The 26,555-nt window shown below is 44.1% G+C and overlaps 1 pseudogene; it reads right to left on the reverse strand.

Moving 5' to 3' along the window:
- Positions 1–15,618: 15,618 nt before the first annotated feature.
- Positions 15,619–23,385, reverse strand: LOC128923374 (large subunit ribosomal RNA; annotated as a pseudogene).
- Between the last annotated feature and the right edge of the window lie 3,170 nt (positions 23,386–26,555).

The raw sequence follows: 26,555 nt of genomic DNA on the forward strand, positions 1-26,555 counted from the left end.
TCTATTTAGTTCTGCAGCTCGTATTATTTTTTCCAGCAATAGATTGGAGAAGTCGCACGATAGTTAGTCACCCTGTCTGAAGCCTCGTTTGGTATCGAACGGCTCGGAGAGGTCCTTCCCGATCCTGACGGAGCTTTTGGTGTTGCTCAACGTCAGCTTACATAGCCGTATTAGTTTTGCAGGGATACCAAGTTCAGACATCGCGGCATAAAGGCAGCTCCTTTTCGTGCTATCGAAGGCAGCTTTAAAATCGATAAAAAGATGGTGAGTATCGATTCTTCTCTCTCGGGTCTTTTCCAAGATTTGGCGCATGGTGAATATCTGGTCCATTGTGGATTTTCCAGGTCTAAAGCCACACTGATAAGGTCCAATCAGTTCGTTGACGGTGGGCTTTAGTCTTTCACACAATACGCTCGACAAAACCTTATATGCGATATTGAGGAGACTTATACCACGGTAGTTGGCGCAGATTGTGGGGTCTCCCTTCTTATGGATTGGGCAGAGCACACTAAGATTCCAATCGTCAGGCATGCTTTCTTCCGACCATATTCTACAAAGAAGCTGATGCATGCACCTTATCAGTTCTTCGCCGCCGTATTTGAATAGCTCGGCCGGTAATCCATCGGCCCCCGCCGCTTTGTTGTTCTTCAAGCGGGTAATTGCTATTCGAATTTCTTCATGGTCGGGTAATGGAACATCTATTCCATCGTCATCGATTGGGGAATCGGGTTCGCCATCTCCTGGTGTTGTACTTTCACTGCCATTGAGCAGGTCGGAGAAGTGTTCCCTCCATAATCCCAGTGTGCTCTGGACATCCGTTACCAGATTACCTTCTCGGTCCCTACATGATAATGCTCCGGTCTTGAAACCTTCTGTTAATCGCCTCATCTTTTCATAAAATTTTCGAGCATTACCCATGTCGGCCAGCTTTTCAAGCTTTTCATACTCACGCATTTCGGCCTCTTTCTTTTTACGTCTGCAAATGCGTCTCGCTTCCCTCTTCAGTTCTCGATATCTATCCCACCCCGAACGTGTTGTGGTCGATCGCAACGTTGCGAGGTAGGCAGTCTGTTTTCTCTCCACTGCGGAACGACAATTCTCATCGTACCAACTGGTTTTTTGGCGTTGCCGGAGACCAATTGTTTCGGCTGCAGCGGTATGCAATGAGTTTGAGATGCCGTTCCACAGCTCCCTTATATCGAGAAGCTGATGAGTGCTCTCAGAGAGCAGGAGTGCAAGTCGAGTAGAAAATCGTTCGGCTGTCGGTTGTGATTGCAGCTTTTCGACGTCGAACCTTCCTTGTGTTTGTTGACGGGCGTTCTTTGCTGCACAGAGGCGAGTGCGTATCTTTGCTGCTACTAGATAAGGGTCCGAGTCAATGTTTGGTCCTCGGAGCGTACGCACGTCTAAAACACTGGAGACATGTCTTCCGTCTATCACAACGTGATCGATTTGGTTGCGCGTGTTTCGATCAGGGGACAGCCACGTTGCTTGATGAATTTTTTTATGCTGGAATCTGGTACTACAGACAACCATATTTCGGGCCCCAGCGAAGTCGATCAGCCTCAGGCCGTTTGGCGATGTTTCGTCATGGAGGCTGAATTTTCCGACTGTTGTGCCAAAGACACCTTCTTTACCCACCCTGGCGTTAAAATCGCCAAGCACGATTTTGACATCGTGGGGGGGGCAGCGCTCATAGGTGCGTTCTAGGCGCTCATAGAAAGCATCTTTGGTCACATCGTCCTTCTCTTCCGTTGGGGCGTGGGCGCAAATCAGCGATATGTTGAAGAACCTCGCTTTTATGCGGATTGTGGCTAGACGTTCATACACCGGGGTGAATGCCAGGACTCGGCGACGTAGTCTCTCTCCCACCACAAATCCAACACCAAATTTGCGCTCCTTTATATGGCCGCTGTAGTAGATGTCACAAGGACCCACCTTCTTCCGTCCTTGTCCCGTCCATCGCACTTCTTGGACGGCGGTGATGTCAGCCTTTAGTTGTATGAGGACATCAACCAGCTGGGCAGAGGCACCTTCCCAATTAAGAGTCCGGACATTCCAGGTGCATGCCCTCAAATCATGATCCTTAGTACGTTTGCAGGGGTCGTCATCAAAAGGGGGGTTTCTCATCCGAGGCTCGGTGTTTGTTTTCATTGGGGAAATTTTTTTATGTGGTGGGTCCCAAGCCCTACGCACAACCGCACAAGCGGGCTTCGCCTTCTCACTTTAGCTCGCCTCCAAACGGATGTCTGTTAGCTACCCAGGGGATACTTGGTCTAAAACCGGAAGTCGTGAGCTGCTTGAGTCATATGCAAAAGAATCGTTCCTGGCCACTCCCAAGTGAATGGCAATCAGAAACTTTCCTCACTTGCGTGAACTTCTACATATGACCCCATCCCCCCATATACATATAAATAGTTTATAAACAGTTTGATCGAATCATCAAGCAAAGGATAAGCTTCAGTGGATCGCAGTATAGCAGCTGCTCTACCACTTACAACACCATGCCAGTTACCAAAGTCGTTTACAATTGATTCTAGGCATTGACATTGTATTAAATAATGTTTTAATAAGTAACTAGCGCGTCATACAGGTGATATTTAATCCTCCCGCATTTGCTATGTTACAAATAACATTGGCATCACATATATCCATTGTCGTTTATAAATAAAATTTATAAACTTTAAATGGTTTAGAGAAGCCATACAATGCAATTGCCCCATATTTATCATTGCAGTCCAGCACGGATACGACCTTAGAGGCGTTCAGGCATAATCCAACGGACGTAGCATCATACCACTGTTCGCTCGAACAAGTATTGTACCATTGGTCCGTACCTGCGGTTCCTCTCGTACTACGCAGGAATGCTGTCGCAATAACAATTGTCATTAGTAGGGTAAAACTAACCTGTCTCACGACGGTCTAAACCCAGCTCACGTTCCCTTGAATGGGTGAACAATCCAACGCTTGGTGTATTTTGCTTCACAATGATAGGAAGAGCCGACATCGAAGGATCAAAAAGCGACGTCGCTATGAACGCCCTGGCCGCCACAAGCCAGTTATCCCTGTGGTAACTTTTCTGACACCTCTTGTTAAAAACTCTTTAAACCAAAAGGATCGATAGGCCGAGCTTTTGCTGTCTCTGTGTGTACTGAACACCGAGATCAAGTCAGCATTTGCCCTTTTGCTCTATGTGTGGTTTCTGTCCGCACTGAGCTGGCCTTGGGACACCTCCGTTACTATTTGAGAGATGTACCGCCCCAGTCAAACTCCCCACCTGGCAATGTCCTTGAATTGGATCATACCTGAGTGTTGGAGTTATACCAAATTTTAATTATAACAATAACACCGAAATGCTATCATTTCATTAAAATATGTTTACAATTATATAACAAACTCGTGGTACTTTGATCAAGAAGCTTGCATCAAAACCCAATACCATAAGATATATAAATATACCCATATAATGGCTAAGCAATGATACACGTTCCACTTAATCAAGTAAGTAAGGAAACAATAAGAGTAGTGGTATTTCATTGTTGATACATAACCGAAATTATATATCTCCCACTTATGCTACACCTCTTATGTCTCCTTACACTGCCAGACTAGAGTCAAGCTCAACAGGGTCTTCTTTCCCTGTTAATTATTTCAAGCCCGTTCCCTTGGCTGTGGTTTCGCTAGACAGTAGATAGGGACATCTAAAGCCAATATTAACGTGAGTACCTGCCGATGACGGCCTAACCTCACGGTGCTCAAAAGCACAGCGGATCAATAAAATGCGATGATCAGCGCCCCGAAAAATGCAATGCATTATTCAGTACCAATTGGCGTGTGGAATGGACACACTAACCACCTTGGTGGGGTTCGAGGCCTATCTAAAACCTCTGCCGTACTTTGGGTCCAGCACCCGGTTGCAATGCAACTCCACATTGAGTGACAAATATCACTCTCCCCGCATTCGGGTATTAAACCACAACCACCACGATACTCCCCGAGGGGCCAGTCCGCACGAGTAGGTTGGAGCGAACACCAAAGGCTCCTACTCCCCGTGGTACCAGAATTAAGTCTCCGGTCAGACCTCGTAGCCAAAAAACTACTACCAGTTGAGCTTCCATACTGCTCTGGACTGGTGACCAGGGGTTGGACCCCATTCTCTCATCCAATACACACACAATACACACACCATTCACACAAAGAAACTATACTTAGTTTCCAGCTAATTGTCTTCGCCGCTTAAACACCTCACGCGCAAACACACCAAATAATTCTAATCGTTCGGCATCCCAACTAGTGGAGATCACACCACTAACATCTAACCGTTCATCAGTCCAACTAATCCTCATACCCCCAAGGTCCCTAATGTCCGAGTACATCGGGCATTCAGCAATAACATGCACCCAATCCTCAACACGCGCCCCACACATACATTCCATTCCATCAGAGAGGTGCCTCTGATGCGAAAAAGCATTCAAAGGCCCATGCCCCGTAAATAGGAAACCCAGACTCAGACAGAATCTGAAATCTGGGTTTTCCCCAACAAACCCAACATCCCGAATGTACTCATAAGTCACACGACCGTAAGGACTATTATCCCAACGGTCTTGCCACCTACTCCTAACCCTGTCATCTAGAAGCCTCTTGCTTTCTAGATATCCCAACCTCTCCACATCATCGTCAGAAATCCATTCATTCCGCAGCAATAACACACTCAAACCCCTCCTCAACCTGAAAGAAACAGCACGCTGTAAAACAATCAGGTCAAGAGGGGGCACACCCAATAAAACCTGCAACGCATCCGTAGAAACGGTGCGACATACAGGCAAACAGGCAAGCATCATGCAACGCTGTATAGAAAGAAGTTTTCGACGACCCGAAACCATCGTAGCCACCTTCCACCATATAGGAGATCCATAAGTGGCACAGGCCACAAACAAACCTCGATATATGGGGCGAACAGCACGACGCCCGAGACCCCAATCACTCCGTAAAACGCGCCTGACACTACCAACAATCGCCTGCAGCCGCCGCTTCACATTCACTAAGTGTGGAGTAAAACACATTCTTTCACTCATGGTCAACCCCAGATATTTGACTTGCGTCACATGCCTGATGCTGACCCCATTCACACGGACAACCGGTGACAGTCTACCCTTTAAGAGCATTGTCACCGTTTTATCCATCGATATGTCAACCCCCACACCCACACCTCAATTATGAGCAATCTCCAACAATTGCCCTCCTACCCTTTCAATCTCAGACCTCGAACAGCCTTCGACCAAAAGAAGTAGGTCATCCGCATACGCACAACACCTGCAGAGTGGTTCAAGCTGCCCAAGCAATGAGTCCATCATGAGGTTCCAAATATATGGACCACAGATGGATCCCTGCGGGCAGCCACGAACCACTCCAATCTCCACACTCCCATTCATACCAACGATAGAGGCTTTCCTGTCCGAAAAGAAGCTCCGCCAGAGACTAATTTCCGAACAGTTAAGTTCCTCTAGCCGTTGAATCACTCGATCCCAGATTAGGTAATCAAACGCCCCCTTGAAGTCAACAAATATCCTAAGGACATATTTGTTGGTATTCTCCCTCACAGCATTCTGAACATACATCCAGGCATCTTCTACACTGCGTCCTTTCCTGAACCCATACTGCCTATTCGACCTCAAATCCCGCGTTAGCTCCTGAAGCCGTTCCACCATAACTCTTTCCATCACTTTTCCAAGCACTGGAAGGAGACTGATGCCCCGATAAGAACGAGGATCACTCCTGATCTTTTCAGGAGACTTCAGGAGAGGAACAACCCTGGCACTTTTCCACTCACGTGGAAAATATCCCTCACAAATGCACTTATCATAAATGACCTCCAAGTATTCCGGAATGAACTTCCACAAGCATTTGCACATCTCTCCGTTGAGACCATCAAAACCTGGAGATTGTTTAGACCTGACCAGGCCAAAGGCATATCCCAGCTCCCCATCATCTAATGGAGGAACAGGTACCTCAAGTGCATGGGGTGCCTGAACCTCAGCCCTGGGAAAGAACGCTCCTAACAGAACCCCAGCACACTCTCTCCACGTTAATAACACAGTGTCACCAACACGAAGAGAGGTGATATCCTCCCTCTTACGACCCCTGCAGATCTTATAGACCTGACCCCAGGGGTCATCCCTATTGTCATTCACAAAACTCCTCCACTCTTCTTCTTTAATTTTCACAATCATATCTTTATATTCATTCATCGCACAACTAAAATCATACCTAATCTGGGACAGCCTATCAGAATTGAACCGCCGAGCACGTTGAAACTTTCGTCTCAACCGCCGGACAGTCCTCCTCTTCAAGGTTAACTCATGCGTCCACCACTTAATTTTTCTAACCCTAAAACTTCCACACTTCCTGAACACTCTGTCATTCACACCCCACACCAACTCACACAGCCGAGCAATTTGCTCATCCACCTCCAGATCATCAAACACTCTAAGCGGTATTTCTAACACCGCTTCCCTGTGAAGGCCCTTAGCCAACACCCATTCATTCATTACCTCGCCTCGAACGTGGCTTTGATATCCAGACGAATGTCTGGATACCTTACTAAACCACATCGAGGACGGGGCATTCGCATCCAACCCTAGGACTAATGGGCTACCACTCGCCAGAAGTAGTAACTTATCCATTTAGCCCAGGTAGGGCTCTAGGGGCTCGCTAAATTTGCAATACAAACTAGCTACAATCATTCTACCGAACTCCCCTTCTATAGACACACACACCCCCTGTTGTGACGAAGCCAAGACTACACAATCGTAGCCGGAATCATTCACAACTATTGCAGCATTAACCCCAAGGTCCGTAAAGACCCTAAACCCTCCAGGAAGACCCCGAACCACACCATTGGTGGCGTAAGGCTCCTGGAGTAAGGCACCCCTCAAGGACGACGTTGGTGCTACCATCAGCGGCCACCTTCCAGGGCCGACTGACCATCCGCACATTTGACTTTCGTGCCTCAGGGCTGATGTCCTGAAGGTTCAACCGAAAGAGCTCCTCCATGAAGTCATCATGGGAGATTTCGGTGTGAATCCCCTGAACCACAACCCGCGGACCCAACTTCCGGTTCACACTCACATCCAACCCCACCTCCCCGAACTTGGCATTATTCGCCACCTTTTCCCTCTCTAAAACAGAGGGGGTGCGAATAACCACCCCACCACCCTTAATCAGCTTCACCTCATGTACACGCACTCCGAGGGAAGGTCCCACCTCCTTCACAACCTTCTTAATCACCTCTTTAGAGGAGGTGGTCGGGGCCTTGCTTCTCACCACCACCGACCAAGTCTCAACCGGCTTCGGTAATGCCGGAGCAATCGCCTCCAACACAGGTGCTGGACCCCCCTCCACCCTCCTTAACAGCGCTAACAGGACACTCTTTTGCAGAAGTACCTTTAATGCGCTTCTTCCCCTTAATCCACACTACACCTCCACGCTTGCTGACAATAGGGTGGACAACCACTTCTTCAGCGGTGTTACCCATGTCAGCACAACTACTTCCATCCACTAACATCACCAACGATGGCGAACCTATCCTAACCTTCCTACGCGGCGGGGACCCAACCGAAGGTCCAGTACCCTCATCAGCCGACGAGGTCTCCACTGCTAACGCAAGCTCTTTCCCCTCATTCCCAGCAGGGTGCTTAGCCCTTCTCCTCCGTGAGGGAAGCATTTCTACTTCCGGCCTTTCACCAGGCAGGCTGATCCGCCGGCAAAACACTGGCACAGACGCCACTCGACCAGACAAGACTTGGAACAGCTGCTCTCAAGACACGTGTGACTGAACGCACAACTCCAGCCAACGGTCTGGAACTGGTCACCCAATAAACCGCCGGACAGAACAAAGTCCCCGTAACGGCTCCAAGGCAACCGATGTGGAGCTGAACCAAATCGCACTGTGGGTCTAAGGTTAACAGCTACGATCGCAGTCTAAACAAAAATCAGCACCTTCAACACGCGGACAGACACCGGTACCCTTCGAGCAAAACCTGCCCAATCCCCCCGGAAACAAGTGGCAACTCAGTACCAGACACTCAACACAACACTCACTGGCAGAAAAACCAAATAGCAGAAAAACAACAAACACAGAAAACACTGAGACTCTATGAGAGTCAGCACCCACGCTAACAATGTGGGTAAACCACGTAAGCCCCAAAAGGTACTACCTAACACGCACCTACACACAAAAACTACTGTGCTCGAAAACACCTGTGAAAATATACATACATACATGAGAAAATATACATACAATTGTATATATATTCAAACACTTGCAGTAATGTAAAAATACACATAGCCAACTACAGAAAAAGTATACACGTACTGACAAACTTTATCTACACATACAATCGAACATATATTGAAAATGAAAATTTTTTATGAAAAACACACATATATACACACACGTATATATTAATATACTAATGCGTAAATATGTATGCAAATGCGCTAAAAAACTACCACAAATCACAAACTAATACACAAATACTCAAAATGAATGTACTTACATCCAATGCTGAGGGCTCCCACACAAAAAACACCAATTCACAAAAAATTCACGACACAGAAAACGCACAGAAACGAAAACACGTCTGAACAATCTGAAATTCTACAATCGAATGACAGATAGGGACAACGTCCGGTGGGATTAACGTGGGTACCTGCCGACGACGGCCTTACTCCACGGTGCTCAAAAGCACAGCGGAACAAATCAATGCGATGATTAGCGCCCCGAAAATGCTACGCGTTATTCGGTACCAATTGGCGTGTGGAATGGACACACTAACCACCTTGGTGGGATTCGAGGCCTATCTAAAACCTCTGCTGTACTTTGGGTCCGGCACCCGGTTGCAATGCAACTCCACATTGAGTGACCAAAGTCACTCTCCCCGCATTTGGGTATTGAACCACAACCACCACGATACTCCCCGAGGGGCCAGTCCGCATGAGGACAGATAAGGACATCTAAAGCCAATATTAACGTGAGTACCTGCCGACGACGGCCTTACCTCACGGTGCTCAAAAGCACAGCGGATCAAATAAATGCGATGATCAGCGCCCCGAAAAATGCAATGCATTATTCAGTACCAAATGGCGTGTGGAATGGACACACTAACCACCTTGGTGGGGTTCGAGGCCTATCTAAAACCTCTGCCGTACTTTGGGTCCGGCACCCGGTTGCAATGCAACTCCACATTGAGTGACAAATATCACTCTCCCCGCATTCGGGTATTCGGGGAGTTCGGGGAGTTGGAGCGAACTCCAAGGGCTCCTACTCCCCGTGGTACCAGAATTAAGTCTCCGGTCAGACCTCGTAGTTGAAACTACTACCAGTTGAGCTTCCATACTGCTCTGGACTGGTGACCAGGGGTTGGACCCCATTCTCTCATCCAATACACACACAATACACACACCATTCACACAAAGAAACTATACTTAGTTTCCAGCTAATTGTCTTCGCCGCTTAAACACCTCACGCGCAAACACACCAAATAATTCTAATCGTTCGGCATCCCAACTAGTGTTGATCACACCACTAACATCTAACCGTCCATCAGTCCAACTAATCCCCATACCCCCAAGGTCCCTAATGCCCGAGTACATCGGGCATTCAGCAATAACATGCACCCAATCCTCAACACGCGCCCCACACATACATTCCATTCCATCAGAGAGGTGCTTCTGATGCAAAAAAGCATTCAAAGGCCCATGCCCCGTAAATAGGAAACCCAGACTCAGACAGAATCTGAAATCTGGGTTTTCCCCAACAAACCCAACATCCCGAATGTACTCATAAGTCACACGACCGTTAGGACTATTATCCCAACGGTCTTGCCACCTACTCCTAACCCTGTCATCTAGAAGCCACTTGCTTCCTAGGAAGCAATATATATTTTATTTTTTTCAAAACATAATAATATAAAATACTTAATCCAAATTATTACTATTAAACTTAATTAATAATGTTAAACTTAGATTTTTCTTCTATATTATCTATATATATAAAATTAAGTGGCAAAACTTCCTGTTCGCATACTCCTCCTAGACGGCTTACCCGATTTCAATGAAATTTTCAGGGGTGATTGGGGTCTGTGTGGAGGGTGCACATAAGAAATTTAATGTGTGTATCATTGCACGTTTTGCAAAAAAAAAAATGAATTTGCAAGAACATTACTATATTCCGAAATACCCCAATATTTCACTTGGAATGCTTCATTGAATACATTTCAACGACGAAAGCAAGGGGAGCGTGTTGACGGTTAGCCAAAGGTCCGTAAAACCGATGCCATAGGACGAATTTAAACCATCCATCCGAACATCGTCTTTCAACGTGCGCGGACCAAGATCATTTGATGATTTGAAAACTGTTGACAGTCAGTTGTGTGCGACGTATCGTGAAGCATGTCAGCGATTGCAATTGTTAGAAGATGATATGCATTGGGACACCGCCATAATAATATCTACATGCCTTCCAAAAGTCAAATCCGCAAGAACTATGGAATAAGTACAAAGACTGCATGACCGAGGACTTATTAATTTTGGCGCGAAATCGAGCATCGGACGCAGACTTGCTATATACATTACAAATGTATAATGATGCTTTGATATTGGTTGAAGATCTGTACCTTACAATTGCGAATAAGGCATTAGCGCAACTTGGCATAACTGCGCCCAATCGTTCAGCGATTGATATGCTTGACCATGAGCTTCAACGTGAACAACAAAACGATTGCAATGAATTGTGTGCTTTCATACAAGCTAACAGTACCAAATTGAATATTCAGCAGAAAATGCTTATGATAAGATTATACGAGCGGTTGACAATAACGCCGGTGGATTATACTTTCTGGATGCGCCCGGTGGTACAGGGAAAACGTTTCTGATCTCTTTGATTCTTGCTACTATACGGTCACAGCAGAAAATTGCGCTGGCAATTGCTTCGTCAGGCATCGCTGCATTCAGCAATTCAGCATATCGAGGAATTCAGCAATGGCAAAAGTTTTGCGAGGAGCTGGAATAGTTCTATGGGATGAGTGCCCAATGGCTAAAAAAAAGTCATTAGAAGCTTTCAATAGAACAATGCAAGATTTACGCCAAAAGCAACAACTTTTTGGCGGAGCATTAGTCTTATTATCTGGCGATTTTCGGCAAACTTAGCCAGTCATTCCTCGACCAACTCCTGCCGACGAAATAAGCGCATGTTTAAAATCGTCAGTTTTGTGGAGACATGTTCAAAGGCTGACTCTTACCATCAACATGCGAGTCCAATTGCAAAACGGTCGATCCGCAGCGACGTTTTCGAAGCAGTTGTTGGACATTGGCGAAGGCAAAATACCAATCGATGATACCGGTTTGAACACATTGCCGAACAACTTTTGTACACTTTTACAATCGAAAGAAGAACTGATTGAAAGTGTATTTCCGAATATTGTTCAACACTATTTAAGTGAACGCAATATTGGCACCGAAAAATGTACACGTCAACGAAATCAATTTTGCCATTCAAGAAAAACTGCCAGGAGAAGCTACAACATATACATCGATTGATAGCGTTTTGAATCAAGATGAAATAGTCAATTATCCAACTGAATTCTTGAATTCTTTGGATCCCCCCGGTCTGCTACCCCATAGTTTGGTCCTGAAAGTCGGTTCACCCATTATACTTCTACGAAATCTGAAGCCACCGACTTTTATGTAATGGCACAATACTTTCAGTCAAAATATTGTGGCCAAATTTGATTGAAGCAACAATACTAAATGGCAAGGCAGCAGGTGAAGTTGTACTCTTACCACGCATTCCCATGATTCCAACGGACATGCCGTTTGAATTTAAGCGCTTGCTGTTCCCAGTACGTCTTGCCTTTGCGATGACCATCAACAAATCGCAAGGGCAAACGTTTCAAGTTTGCGGCATCAATTTGGAAGAACCGTGCTTCTCACACGGCCAATTGTTCGTCGCATGCTCGAGAGTGGGAACACCAAGGTGCTTATTCATTTACGCGCCAGGTGGAAAAACCAAAAATGTTGTATACCAATATTTTTTAAATGTTTTATAAATAAGTAACAGTTTTACAACAATAAATAAAACACAAAGTAAAAACCCTTAAGAGTTTTAATCGATTTAGGTGTAGCGAAGCGCACAGGGTAACAGCTAGTATATATATACATTAAAAAAAATACATATATATACATATATATAAATTATTTATAATATAAATATATACGGTATGTATATTACAACACACACACATATATATATATATATATATATATATATATTTGGCGTAGGAACCGCTTTAAGCGATTATAACCGAATCCATCAGAGCGCGCCACTCATTCCTCCTTTTTGCTTTTTGGCGCCAACTGGAAACACCAAGTGAAGGCAGGTCACTTTGCACTTGGTCTTTCCACCGGAGTGGAGGTCGTCCTCTTCCGCGGCTTCCTCCAGCGGGTACTGCATCGAATACTTTCAGAGCTGGAGTGTTTTCTTCCATCCGTACAACATGACCTAGCCAGCGTAGCCGCTGTCTTTTTATTCGCTGAACTATGTCAATGTCGTCGTATAAATCGTACAGCTCATCGTTCCATCGTCTGCGGTATTCGCCGTTGCCAATGTTTAGAGGACCATAAATCTTGCGCAAAACCTTTCTCTCGAAAACCCCAAGAGTCGTCTCATCGGATGTTGTCATCGTCCACGCTTCAGCGCCATACATCAGGACGGGAATAATGAGCGACTTATAGAGTTTGATTATGGTTCGTCGAGAGAGGACTTTACTTTTCTATTGCCTACTCAGTCCAAAGTAGCACCTGTTGGCAAGAGCGATTCTGCGTTGGATTTCAAGGCTGACATTGTTGGTGTTGTTAATGCTGGTTCTCAGATAAACGAAATTATCTACAACTTCAAAGTTATGACTGTCAACAGTGACGTGGGAGCCAAGACGCGAGTGCGCCGACTGTTTGTTTGATGACAGGAGATATTTCGTCTTGTCCTCATTCACCACCAGACCCATACGCTTCGCTTCTTTATCTAGTCTGGAAAACGCAGAACAAACGGCGCGGTTGTTGCTTCCGATGATATCAATATCATCGGCATACGTCAGGAGCTGTACACTCTTGTAGAAGATTGTAACCTCTCTATTTAGTTCTGCAGCTCGTATTATTTTTTCCAGCAATAGATTGGAGAAGTCGCACGATAGTGAGTCACCCTGTCTGAAGCCTCGTTTGGTATCGAACGGCTCGGAGAGGTCCTTCCCGATCCTGACGGAGCTTTTGGTGTTGCTCAACGTCAGCTTACATAGCCGTATTAGTTTTGCAGGGATACCAAATTCAGACATCGCGGCATAAAGGCAGCTCCTTTTCGTGCTATCGAAGGCAGCTTTAAAATCGATAAAAAGATGGTGAGTATCGATTCTTCTCTCTCGGGTCTTTTCCAAGATTTGGCGCATGGTGAATATCTGGTCCATTGTGGATTTTCCAGGTCTAAAGCCACACTGATAAGGTCCAATCAGTTCGTTGACGGTGGGCTTTAGTCTTTCACACAATACGCTCGACAAAACCTTATATGCGATATTGAGGAGACTTATACCACGGTAGTTGGCGCAGATTGTGGGGTCTCCCTTCTTATGGATTGGGCAGAGCACACTAAGATTCCAATCGTCAGGCATGCTTTCTTCCGACCATATTCTACAAAGAAGCTGATGCATGCACCTTATCAGTTCTTCGCCGCCGTATTTGAATAGCTCGGCCGGTAATCCATCGGCCCCCGCCGCTTTGTTGTTCTTCAAGCGGGTAATTGCTATTCGAATTTCTTCATGGTCGGGTAATGGAACATCTATTCCATCGTCATCGATTGGGGAATCGGGTTCGCCATCTCCTGGTGTTGTACTTTCACTGCCATTGAGCAGGTCGGAGAAGTGTTCCCTCCATAATCCCAGTGTGCTCTGGACATCCGTTACCAGATTACCTTCTCGGTCCCTACATGATAATGCTCCGGTCTTGAAACCTTCTGTTAATCGCCTCATCTTTTCATAAAATTTTCGAGCATTACCCATGTCGGCCAGCTTTTCAAGCTTTTCATACTCACGCATTTCGGCCTCTTTCTTTTTACGTCTGCAAATGCGTCTCGCTTCCCTCTTCAGTTCTCGATATCTATCCCACCCCGAACGTGTTGTGGTCGATCGCAACGTTGCGAGGTAGGCAGTCTGTTTTCTCTCCACTGCGGAACGACAATTCTCATCGTACCAACTGGTTTTTTGGCGTTGCCGGAGACCAATTGTTTCGGCTGCAGCGGTATGCAATGAGTTTGAGATGCCGTTCCACAGCTCCCTTATATCGAGATGCTGATGAGTGCTCTCAGAGAGCAGGAGTGCAAGTCGAGTAGAAAATCGTTCGGCTGTCGGTTGTGATTGCAGCTTTTCGACGTCGAACCTTCCTTGTGTTTGTTGACGGGCGTTCTTTGCTGCACAGAGGCGAGTGCGTATCTTTGCTGCTACTAGATAAGGGTCCGAGTCAATGTTTGGTCCTCGGAGCGTACGCACGTCTAAAACACTGGAGACATGTCTTCCGTCTATCACAACGTGATCGATTTGGTTGCGCGTGTTTCGATCAGGGGACAGCCACGTTGCTTGATGAATTTTTTTATGCTGGAATCTGGTACTACAGACAACCATATTTCGGGCCCCAGCGAAGTCGATCAGCCTCAGGCCGTTTGGCGATGTTTCGTCATGGAGGCTGAATTTTCCGACTGTTGTGCCAAAGACACCTTCTTTACCCACCCTGGCGTTAAAATCGCCAAGCACGATTTTGACATCGTGGCGGGGGCAGCGCTCATAGGTGCGTTCTAGGCGCTCATAGAAAGCATCTTTGGTCACATCGTCCTTCTCTTCCGTTGGGGCGTGGGCGCAAATCAGCGATATGTTGAAGAACCTCGCTTTTATGCGGATTGTGGCTAGACGTTCATACACCGGGGTGAATGCCAGGACTCGGCGACGTAGTCTCTCTCCCACCACAAATCCAACACCAAATTTGCGCTCCTTTATATGGCCGCTGTAGTAGGTGTCACAAGGACCCACCTTCTTCCGTCCTTGTCCCGTCCATCGCACTTCTTGGACGGCGGTGATGTCAGTCTTTAGTTGTATGAGGACATCAACCAGCTGGGCAGAGGCACCTTCCCAATTAAGAGTCCGGACATTCCAGGTGCATGCCCTCAAATCATGATCCTTAGTACGTTTGCAGGGGTCGTCATCAAAAGGGGGGTTTCTCATCCGAGGCTCGGTGTTTGTTTTCATTGGGGAAATTTTTTTATGTGGTGGGTCCCAAGCCCTACGCACAACCGCACAAGCGGGCTTCGCCTTCTCACTTTAGCTCGCCTCCAAACGGATGTCTGTTAGCTACCCAGGGGATACTTGGTCTAAAACCGGAAGTCGTGAGCTGCTTGAGTCATATGCAAAAGAATCGTTCCTGGCCACTCCCAAGTGAATGGCAATCAGAAACTTTCCTCACTTGCGTGAACTTCTACATATGACCCCATCCCCCCATATACATATAAATAGTTTATAAACAGTTTGATCGAATCATCAAGCAAAGGATAAGCTTCAGTGGATCGCAGTATAGCAGCTGCTCTACCACTTACAACACCTTGCCAGTTACCAAAGTCGTTTACAATTGATTCTAGGCATTGACATTGTATTAAATAATGTTTTAATAAGTAACTAGCGCGTCATACAGGTGATATTTAATCCTCCCGCATTTGCTATGTTACAAATAACATTGGCATCACATATATCCATTGTCGTTTATAAATAAAATTTATAAACTTTAAATGGTTTAGAGAAGCCATACAATGCAATTGCCCCATATTTATCATTGCAGTCCAGCACGGATACGACCTTAGAGGCGTTCAGGCATAATCCAACGGACGTAGCATCATACCACTGTTCGCTCGAACAAGTATTGTACCATTGGTCCGTACCTGCGGTTCCTCTCGTACTACGCAGGAATGCTGTCGCAATAACAATTGTCATTAGTAGGGTAAAACTAACCTGTCTCACGACGGTCTAAACCCAGCTCACGTTCCCTTGAATGGGTGAACAATCCAACGCTTGGTGAATTTTGCTTCACAATGATAGGAAGAGCCGACATCGAAGGATCAAAAAGCGACGTCGCTATGAACGCTTGACCGCCACAAGCCAGTTATCCCTTTGGTAACTTTTCTGACACCTCTTGTTAAAAACTCTCTAAACCAAAATCGATAGGCCGAGCTTTTGCTGTCTCTGTGTGTACTGAACACCGAGATCAAGTCAGCATTTGCCCTTTTGCTCTATGTGTGGTTTCTGTCCGCACTGAGCTGGCCTTGGGACACCTCCGTTATTATTTGAGAGATGTACCGCCCCAGTCAAACTCCCCACCTGGCAATGTCCTTGAATTGGATCATACCTGAGTGTTGGAGTTATACCAAATTTTAATTATAACAATAACACCGAAATGCTATCATTTCATTAAAATATGTTTACAATTATATAAAAAACTCGTGGTACTTTGATCAAGAAGCTTGCATCAAAACCCAATACCATAAGATATATAAATATACCCATATAATGGCTAAGCAATGATACACGTTCCACTTAATCAAGTAAGTAAGGAAACAATAAGAGTAGTGGTATTTCATTGTTGATACATAACCGAAATTATATATCTCCCACTTATGCTACACCTCTTATGTCTCTTTACACTGCCAGACTAGAGTCAAGCTCAACAGGGTCTTCTTTCCCTGTTAATTATTCCAAGCCCGTTCCCTTGGCTGTGGTTTCGCTAGACAGTAGATAGGGACATCTAAAGCCAATATTAACGTGATTACCTGCCGATGACGGCCTAACCTCACGGTGCTCAAAAGCACAGCGGATCAATAAAATGCGATGATCAGCGCCCCGAAAAATGCAATGAATTATTCAGTACCAATTGGCGTGTGGAATGGACACACTAACCACCTTGGTGGGGTTCGAGGCCTATCTAAAACCTCTGCCGTACTTTGGGTCCGGCACCCGGTTGCAATGCAACTCCACATTGAGTGACAAATATCACTCTCCCCGCATTCGGGTATTAAACCACAACCACCACGATACTCCCCGAGGGGCCAGTCCGCACGAGTAGGTTGGAGCGAACACCAAAGGCTCCTACTCCCCGTGGTACCAGAATTAAGTCTCCGGTCAGACCTCGTAGCCAAAAAACTACTACCAGTTGAGCTTCCATACTGCTCTGGACTGGTGACCAGGGGTTGGACCCCATTCTCTCATCCAATACACACACAATACACACACCATTCACACAAAGAAACTATACTTAGTTTCCAGCTAATTGTCTTCGCCGCTTAAACACCTCACGCGCAAACACACCAAATAATTCTAATCGTTCGGCATCCCAACTAGTGGAGATCACACCACTAACATCTAACCGTTCATCGGTCCAACTAATCCTCATACCCCCAAGGTCCCTAATGTCCGAGTACATCGGGCATTCAGCAATAACATGCACCCAATCCTCAACACGCGCCCCACACATACATTCCATTCCATCAGAGAGGTGCCTCTGATGCGAAAAAGCATTCAAAGGCCCATGCCCCGTAAATAGGAAACCCAGACTCAGACAGAATCTGAAATCTGGGTTTTCCCCAACAAACCCAACATCCCGAATGTACTCATAAGTCACACGACCGTAAGGACTATTATCCCAACGGTCTTGCCACCTACTCCTAACCCTGTCATCTAGAAGCCTCTTGCTTTCTAGATATCCCAACCTCTCCACATCATCGTCAGAAATCCATTCATTCCGCAGCAATAACACACTCAAACCCCTCCTCAACCTGAAAGAAACAGCACGCTGTAAAACAATCAGGTCAAGAGGGGGCACACGGTGCGAAATACTGGCAAACAGGCAAGCATCATGCAACGCTGTATAGAAAGAAGTTTTCGACGACCCGAAACCATCGTAGCCACCTTCCACCATATAAGAGATCCATAAGTGGCACAGGCTACAAACAAACCTCGATATATGGAGCGAACAGCACGACGCCCGAGACCCCAATCACTCCGTAAAACGCGCCTGACACTACCAACAATCGCCTGCAGCCGCCGCTTCACATTCACTAAGTGTGGAGTAAAACACATTCTTTCACTCATGGTCAACCCCAGATATTTGACTTGCGTCACATACCTGATGCTGACCCCATTCACACGGACAACCGGTGGACGACCCGGTGACAGTCTACCCTTTAAGAGCATTGTCACCGTTTTATCCATCGATATGCCAACCCCCACACCCACACCCCTATTATGAGCAATCTCCAACAATTGCCCTCCTACCCTTTCAATCTCAGACCTCGAACAGCCTTCGACCAAAAGAAGTAGGTCATCCGCATACGCACAACACCTACAGAGTTGTTCGAGCTGTCCAAGCAATGAGTCCATCATGAGGTTCCAAATATATGGACCACAGATGGATCTCTGCGGGCAGCCACGAACCACTCCAATCTCCACACTCCCATTCATACCAACAATAGAGGCTTTCCTGTCCGAAAAGAAGCTCCGCCAGAGACTAATTTCCGAACAGTTAAGTTCCTCTAGCCGTTGAATCACTCGATCCCAGATTAGGTAGTCAAACGCCCCCTTGAAGTCAGCAAATATGCCAAGGACATGGTTGGTATTCTCCCTCACAGCATTCTGAACATACATCCAGGCATCTTCTACACTGCGTCCTTTCCTGAACCCATACTGCCTATTCGACCTCAAATCCCGCGTTAGCTCCTGAAGCCGTTCCACCATAACTCTTTCCAGCACTTTTCCAAGCACTGGAAGGAGACTGATGCCCCGATAAGAACGAGGTTCACTCCTGATCTTATCAGGAGACTTCAGGAGAGGAACAACCCTGGCACTTTTCCACTCACGTGGAAAATATCCCTCACAAATGCACTTATCATAAATGACCTCCAAGTATTCCGGAATGAACTTCCACAAGCATTTGCACATCTCTCCGTTCAGACCATCAAAACCTGGAGACCGTTTAGACCTGACCAGGCCAAAGGCATATCCCAGCTCCCCATCATCTAATGGAGGAACAGGTACCTCATGTGCATGGGGTGCCTGAACCTCAGCCCTGGGAAAGAACGCTCCTAACAGAACCCCAGCACACTCTCTCCACGTTAATAACACAGTGTCACCAACACGAAGAGAGGTGATATCCTCCCTCTTACGACCCCTGCAGATCTTATAGACCTGACCCCAGGGGTCATCCCTATTGTCATTCACAAAACTCCTCCACTCTTCTTCTTTAATTTTCACAATCATATCTTTATATTCATTCATCGCACAACTAAAATCATACCTAATCTGGGACAGCCTATCAGAATTGAACCGCCGAGCACGTTGAAACTTTCGTCTCAACCGCCGGACAGTCCTCCTCTTCAAGGTTAACTCATGCGTCCACCACTTAATTTTTCTAACCCTAAAACTTCCACACTTCCTGAACAATCTGTCATTCACACCCCACACCAACTCACACAGCCGAGCAATTTGCTCATCCACCTCCAGATCATCAAACACTCTAAGCGGTATTTCTAACACCGCTTCCCTTACACTCTGTCCATATCGGTTCCAGTCAATACCAGAGGTACGCCATCGCCGCAATGGACTCACACACACCAAAGGAGGGGAACGAGGAGCAACCACAATTTGGATCAAATTATGATCACTCAGACCCCACCCTCCTCTAACCTCCCACATAAAATCAAACACTCTAATTGCTGCCTCATTCATAAGCGTCACGTCAATATCACTCACACCCCTAGGCCCTTCAAACGTATACATATCACTCTGCTCATTCAGAATGTGAAGGCCCTTAGCCAACACCCATTCATTCATTACCTCGCCTCGAACGTGGCTTTGATATCCAGACGAATGTCTGGATACCTTACTAAACCACATCGAGGACGGGGCATTCGCATCCAACCTTAGGACTAATGGGCTACCACTCGCCAGAAGTAGTAACTTATCCATATAGCCCAGGTAGGACTCTAGGGGCTCGCTAAATTTGTAATACAAACTAGCGACAATCATTCTACCGAACTCCCCCTCTATAGACACACACACCCCCTGTTGTGACGAATCCAAGACTACACAATCATAGCCGGAATCATTCACAACTATTGCAGCATTAACCATAAGGTCCGTAAAGACCCTAAAACCTCCAGGAAGACCCCGAACCACACCATTGGTGGCGTAAGGCTCCCGAAGTAAGGCAATGCCACACCCCCCCCTCAATCATACAACCCCCCAACTCACACATAACGGCATACGACCCCTGTCAATTAAGCTGAAAAATCCCCCCCATCAGTGTCTGGAGAGGGCACGCTCAACAACGCCACAGTAAATCGGGCAGACAGCTGACATCATAAGATGCCCAGCTGGCCTACCCTTAAATGCACAGTTGCGACAATGGGGGGCATTGCCACAAACGGCAGCTCTATGTCCTTCTTGACCGCACCGCCTACAAACATCTGATTTGGCCCTACACTCAGCCACTCTATGGTCAAAACCCATACACCGGAAGCAGCCAGCAACTGGGCTATCCGGTCGAACCCTGAAGGAGAACCACTTTATGTAGCACCTTCCCGCCTCCAAAAGGAGTAGATAGGGACAGTAGGAATCTCGTTAATCCATTCATGCGCGTCACTAATTAGATGACGAGGCATTTGGCTACCTTAAGAGAGTCATAGTTACTCCTGCCGTTTACCCGCGCTTACTTGAATTTCTTCACTTTGACATTCGGAGCACTGGGCAGAAATCACATTGTGTCAACACCCGTTAGGGCCATCACAATGCTTTGTTTTAATTAGACAGTCGGATTCCCCAAGTCCGTGCCAGTTCTGAATTGATTGTTAATTGATAATCGTTATAATTAAATAAGAATATATATCTTGCGATATAATTATTATAAAATTTTAGCAAGAAAGTTCCACAATTGGCTACGTAACTATTATCCGGGGAACAAGAACCGAAATTCTCTATTTACCCAGAACGAGTACATAAACCATGGTATTGCTTCCCAATCAAGCCCGACTATCTCAATCTTCAGAGCCAATCCTTATCCCGAAGTTACGGATCTAATTTGCCGACTTCCCTTACCTACATTATTCTATCGACTAGAGACTCTTCACCTTGGAGACCAGCTGCGGATATTGGTACGGCCTGTTGAGAAGTTTGCGTAACCCCACCATAAATTTTCAAGGTCCGAGGAGAAAATATCGACAAAACAGTAAATGTCATGCTCTTCTAGTCCATCTACCATATCTCTCTTCGAAAGACTTCCATGGTAGTACGACTATAAAACAGAAAAGAAAACTCTTCCGATACCTCTCGACGGCTTCTTTATGGTCGTTCCTGTTGCCAGGATGAGCACAAGGCCCATTTTTAATAACAAACGGATACTCAACAGGTTACGGAATTGGAACTGTATTCCCTTTCGTTCAAAATTATTCAAGTGTTTAATTACTATGAAGAAAACATAATATATTCTCAACAATTCATTAAAACTTTGAAAATTTTCGGCTTTCGCCTTGAACTTAGGACCGACTAACTCGTGATCAACCACTGTTCACACGAAACCCTTCTCCACTTCAGTCCTCCAAGGTCTCATTCGATTATTTGCTACTACCACCAAGATCTGTACCAATGGCGGCTCCATGCAGGCTTACGCCAAACACTTCTAAGCACACCATTGTACCCTCCTACTCACTAAAGTTTCAAAATTTATAATCCAACCGAAATTGTATTATAAATCATGTACTTTAGCGGTAATGTATAGGTATACAACTTAAGCGCCATCCATTTTAAGGGCTAGTTGCTTCGGCAGGTGAGTTGTTACACACTCCTTAGCGGATTACGACTTCCATGTCCACCGTCCTGCTGTTTTAAGCAACCAACGCCTTTCATGGTATCTGCATGAGTTGTTAATTTGGGCACCGTAACATTACGTTTGGTTCATCCCACAGCGCCAGTTTTGCTTACCAAAAGTGGCCCACTGGGCACATTATATCATAACCTCAACCTTCATATCAAGAAAGGTGAGGTTCTTACCCATTTAAAGTTTGAGAATAGGTTAAGGTCGTTTCGACCCTAAGGCCTCTAATCATTCGCTTTACCAGATAAGATTATTTTACATAATATTTAAATGCACCAGCTATCCTGAGGGAAACTTCGGAGGGAACCAGCTACTAGATGGTTCGATTGGTCTTTCGCCCCTATACTCAATTCTGACAATCGATTTGCACGTCAGAACTGTTTCGGTCTTCCATCAGGGTTTCCCCTGACTTCAACCTGATCAAGTATAGTTCACCATCTTTCGGGTCACAGCATATATGCTCAAGGTACGCTCCAGTTAGATGTATAAATAATAATAAATTATCATTATACATAACTATATGGAACGCCCCGGGATTGAATTAATAGTAAAATATTTCACTAAAAATTAATCCCATTATATAAAAGTTAAGTTAATTTCGTCATTATGTTTAATATAACCCAATGACTTGCACATATGTTAGACTCCTTGGTCCGTGTTGCAAGACGGGTCCCGAAGGTATCCTGAATCTTTCGCATTGTTAATCATATAAATGCATACAATTAATATTAAAATCAATGATAATAATATTATTGTAAAATTCAAAAGAATTTAAGCATTATATATGTAAAATCTATCAACACTTTATCAAATCATCAGTATTTATTCTATGTTAATAAGCTAAAAGCAAATTAATTTGAATAAACTTAACACCAATGATCTTTTGATAAATATTTTATTATGTTAATAGATTACAATGTCCTTATATGAAAAAAATGCACACTATTACTATAATATTATAAAGTTTCACGTACTATTTAACTCTCTATTCAGAGTTCTTTTCAACTTTCCCTCACGGTACTTGTTTACTATCGGTCTCATGGTTATATTTAGTTTTAGATGGAGTTTACCACCCACTTAGTGCTGCACTATCAAGCAACACGACTCTTTGGAAATATCTTTCTAATAATCATTAACGTTATACGGGCCAGGCACCCTCTATGGGTAAATGGCCTCATTTAAGAAGGACTTAAATCGTTAATTTCTCATACTAGATATTAAGATATTCCATACACTGCATCTCACATTTGCCATATAGACAAAGTGACTTAGTGCTGAACTATTTTCTTTTCGCTCGCCGCTACTAAGAAAATCCTTGTTAGTTTCTTTTCCTCCCCTCATTAATATGCTTAAATTCAGGGGGTAGTCCCATATGAGTTGATGTTGTATAAAAATATTTATATTTATTTTATATTTTATCTTTTTGCTATTTTAAAGAAACATACATAATTATTTCTTAACACCAATAATTTTTTTAATAATAAATATTCAATCTTTTCATCCCGCGTACTACTTCATTATAACAACAATATTATTTTCTTGCTTTTTTACATTTAAGGCAATCCTAGAATAAAATAATATTTTATGCTAGACGTTCCTCTAAATGTATATATTATTTGAAATAATATTGAAATTTTATTGTTTTTGGGAATACTAAGATTGTTATCTATATATATAAAAAGAAGTTACATTTCCTTGGTAGTCTTATAACTCAAGAACCGCCGAATCGATTGACACAAAAATTTTAGATTTCGTTCCTACCTATAAGGAGGTGGTTTGTGTGAAGTTTGTTTGGAATCGGTGCAGCCGTTCCTGAGTTTGACATTTTTTGTGAGTAAATACACTGTACCAAAATCAAGTATTTTCAATACGATTTATCAATTTTCCATCGTGCTCTCATTGCGAACAGAATATTAATTTGCTGTCATTGGAATTCAGTTGACAGTTTTCTTATGTGCTTTGAGTTCTTTTATATCTTGCTCTCATTTTGAATAAACATACTTTTAGTGAGTGTTAACCATGTGTTTCTTTTTTAATTGTATTTTAATTGCTTAATTTTTATATATATAGTTCAATTGCCAGCACAATTTATTTGCACAATTGAGGTTATGTCCAGTGTGAGTGTATGTGAATTCATATTTCCACGCACAGACATTGAAGTTTGAATTAAATGTATAATTTTTTCTAGAAATAATTTTCAATGTATTGCTTTTACATTCAATTAGTTATACACTGTACTGAAAGAATGCCACGTTCAAGACGATTGGCAGACGTTCACGTCAATCAAATGCTACAGCGTTAAATCGAAGATCACAAAGTGAAGAAGATTGTGTTCGACGAAATGAAATGGAAACACAACGACACAGACGGAGAACTTACTTGGATAATAGTGAAGCACCAAGAAACCGTCGTGGGCGTACGTCCGTTAATGATATACGTCAAATGGAACACGCGGCTTTCAATTACGATGCCACCATTGATTACAGCATGTATGCCTACATTGGCCAGATGAATATAGAATGTATAAATTTCAAAGCATTTAAATTCATAAACGAAACGCCTGTGTTGTGCTGGTGGGAAAGTCAAATTACCGGTGCTAGAACTTCCGCCAGAACTTTTGCATTCATTGGTTTTTGGTAATTCGCCAACATCAAAGCATTTCCTCATAAATATTCAAAAATACAATTCATGCTTTCAAATGACATCTTTTGGAGCTACAAATATTATAAAAGATGGATTTATGCCGACGTTTAAGGTGATTTCTTCATGTGGAATTAGCAATATCATTTTTAATTTATGTGCCGTCCCTGTGTTCGATGTTTTTAGAAATTAAGATCCGTTATCATCTACATATATTTCTCGACCGTTACAGATTCAAGGTCAAATATACCATAGAGCTGGGTCTTTGCTACCATTACCAGATGGTGATCATAAATTTTTGCAAATATATTTCATTGATGAAGGAGAATCGTGAATTAAATAAGCGCTGTGCAATTTCGACGAATACGAGAAGATCAATCGTGAATGAATTGCAAACATTTTTTCATCAACACAATGAATTGGTGATATTTTTTGAAGTGGCACTGGAACGGATGCCCTCCGATGGCCACAAAATCATAATAAAAGACGATAAAACACCAATTGGGGAGCACACCAGACGATTCAATGCACCTACGATTGATGAAGTAGCCATTGTTGTGGTTGGCGAACAGTTTCAGTCACGAGACATTGTTTTGTATCGTAGAAATGAGAATTTACAACTTATTTCAGAACTCCATCGCTGTTATGATGCATTGCAATACCCCATTTTGTTTTGGAGAGGGGACGATGGCTATCACATCAACATACCAATGATAAAACCAACAACTGGTACATATACATTTTATTTTGTTTAACACGTTCGCGTTCATTTGAATTTAGCGGGTGACTGCCAGATAATCACTTAATTTTTCCATACAAAATTGAAGAGCGGGAATTCCCGCTTTTTTCTACAGGTTAATTTTTTTAAATAGTCTGAACAAATTAGGGAATTCCCGCCATTACCACGTGAATTTCCTATGCACTTTTGTCGGGATTTCCCGCATTTTGTTTCAATGAAACTTCCCCTCAACAAACCACAAATTACTGGCACGTTAACTTTGAATGGGGATTCCCCAAATTAAATTTGTTTGAATTGCGGTTGGCCTGTCAGGGATGGTAGTTCACGACTTTACCAACACTAAAAATGTGCAGTGATAAGAAGTTAACCATTTTTGACGGTAGAAAAGCCCTATTTAAATAGCGCGGGAATTCCCGCAATTGTTTTATTGAAGGAAACATGAATGACGGGAATTCCCGCAATTTACGCGAATGTGCTAAATATGATTTATATCTCATTTTCATTCGCTAATTAATTTTTGCAATACAGGTCAAGAATCAACAAAAAAAGTCAGTGCGATGAATTTTTATTCGTACCGATTGATGATTCGCCCTCAAGAAACAAATTTTATTTTGCGATGCAATCAACTTTCGCATCAATATAGCGTCGATATGTACGCCAAAATTTAAAGTGAGCAATTAAATTTCATCCGTTACAATCAAGCCCGATTAAGATCAGAGGAATACATACATTTGCGTGACGCAATAATCAATGATGTAAATGTGAATGATATCGGCCGTTTAACAATTTTACCATCATCATATGTTGGTAGCCCACCTCATATGCATGAATATACGCAAGATGCGATGACATATGTACGAAATTATGGACGACCGGATCTATTCATAACATTTACGTGCAACCCGAAGTGGGTCGATGTGTCTGATTGTTTACTTGATGGTCAGGTGCCAAAAGATCGGCATGACATAACTGCCCGTGTATTCCATCAAAAATTGAAAAAATTAATGGATCTAATTGTCAAACTCCGTGTATTTGGAGAAGTGCGGTGCTTTATGTATACCATAGAGTGGCAAAAAAGAGGCTTACCTTACGCACATATTTTGATTTGGTGCGTAAACAAAATAACCCCTGATATGATTGATACCATCATATCGGCCGAAATTCCAGATCAAACCAT

This window comes from Zeugodacus cucurbitae, chromosome X, assembly GCF_028554725.1.
Source record: "Zeugodacus cucurbitae isolate PBARC_wt_2022May chromosome X, idZeuCucr1.2, whole genome shotgun sequence".
Lineage (NCBI taxonomy): Eukaryota > Metazoa > Arthropoda > Insecta > Diptera > Tephritidae > Zeugodacus > Zeugodacus cucurbitae.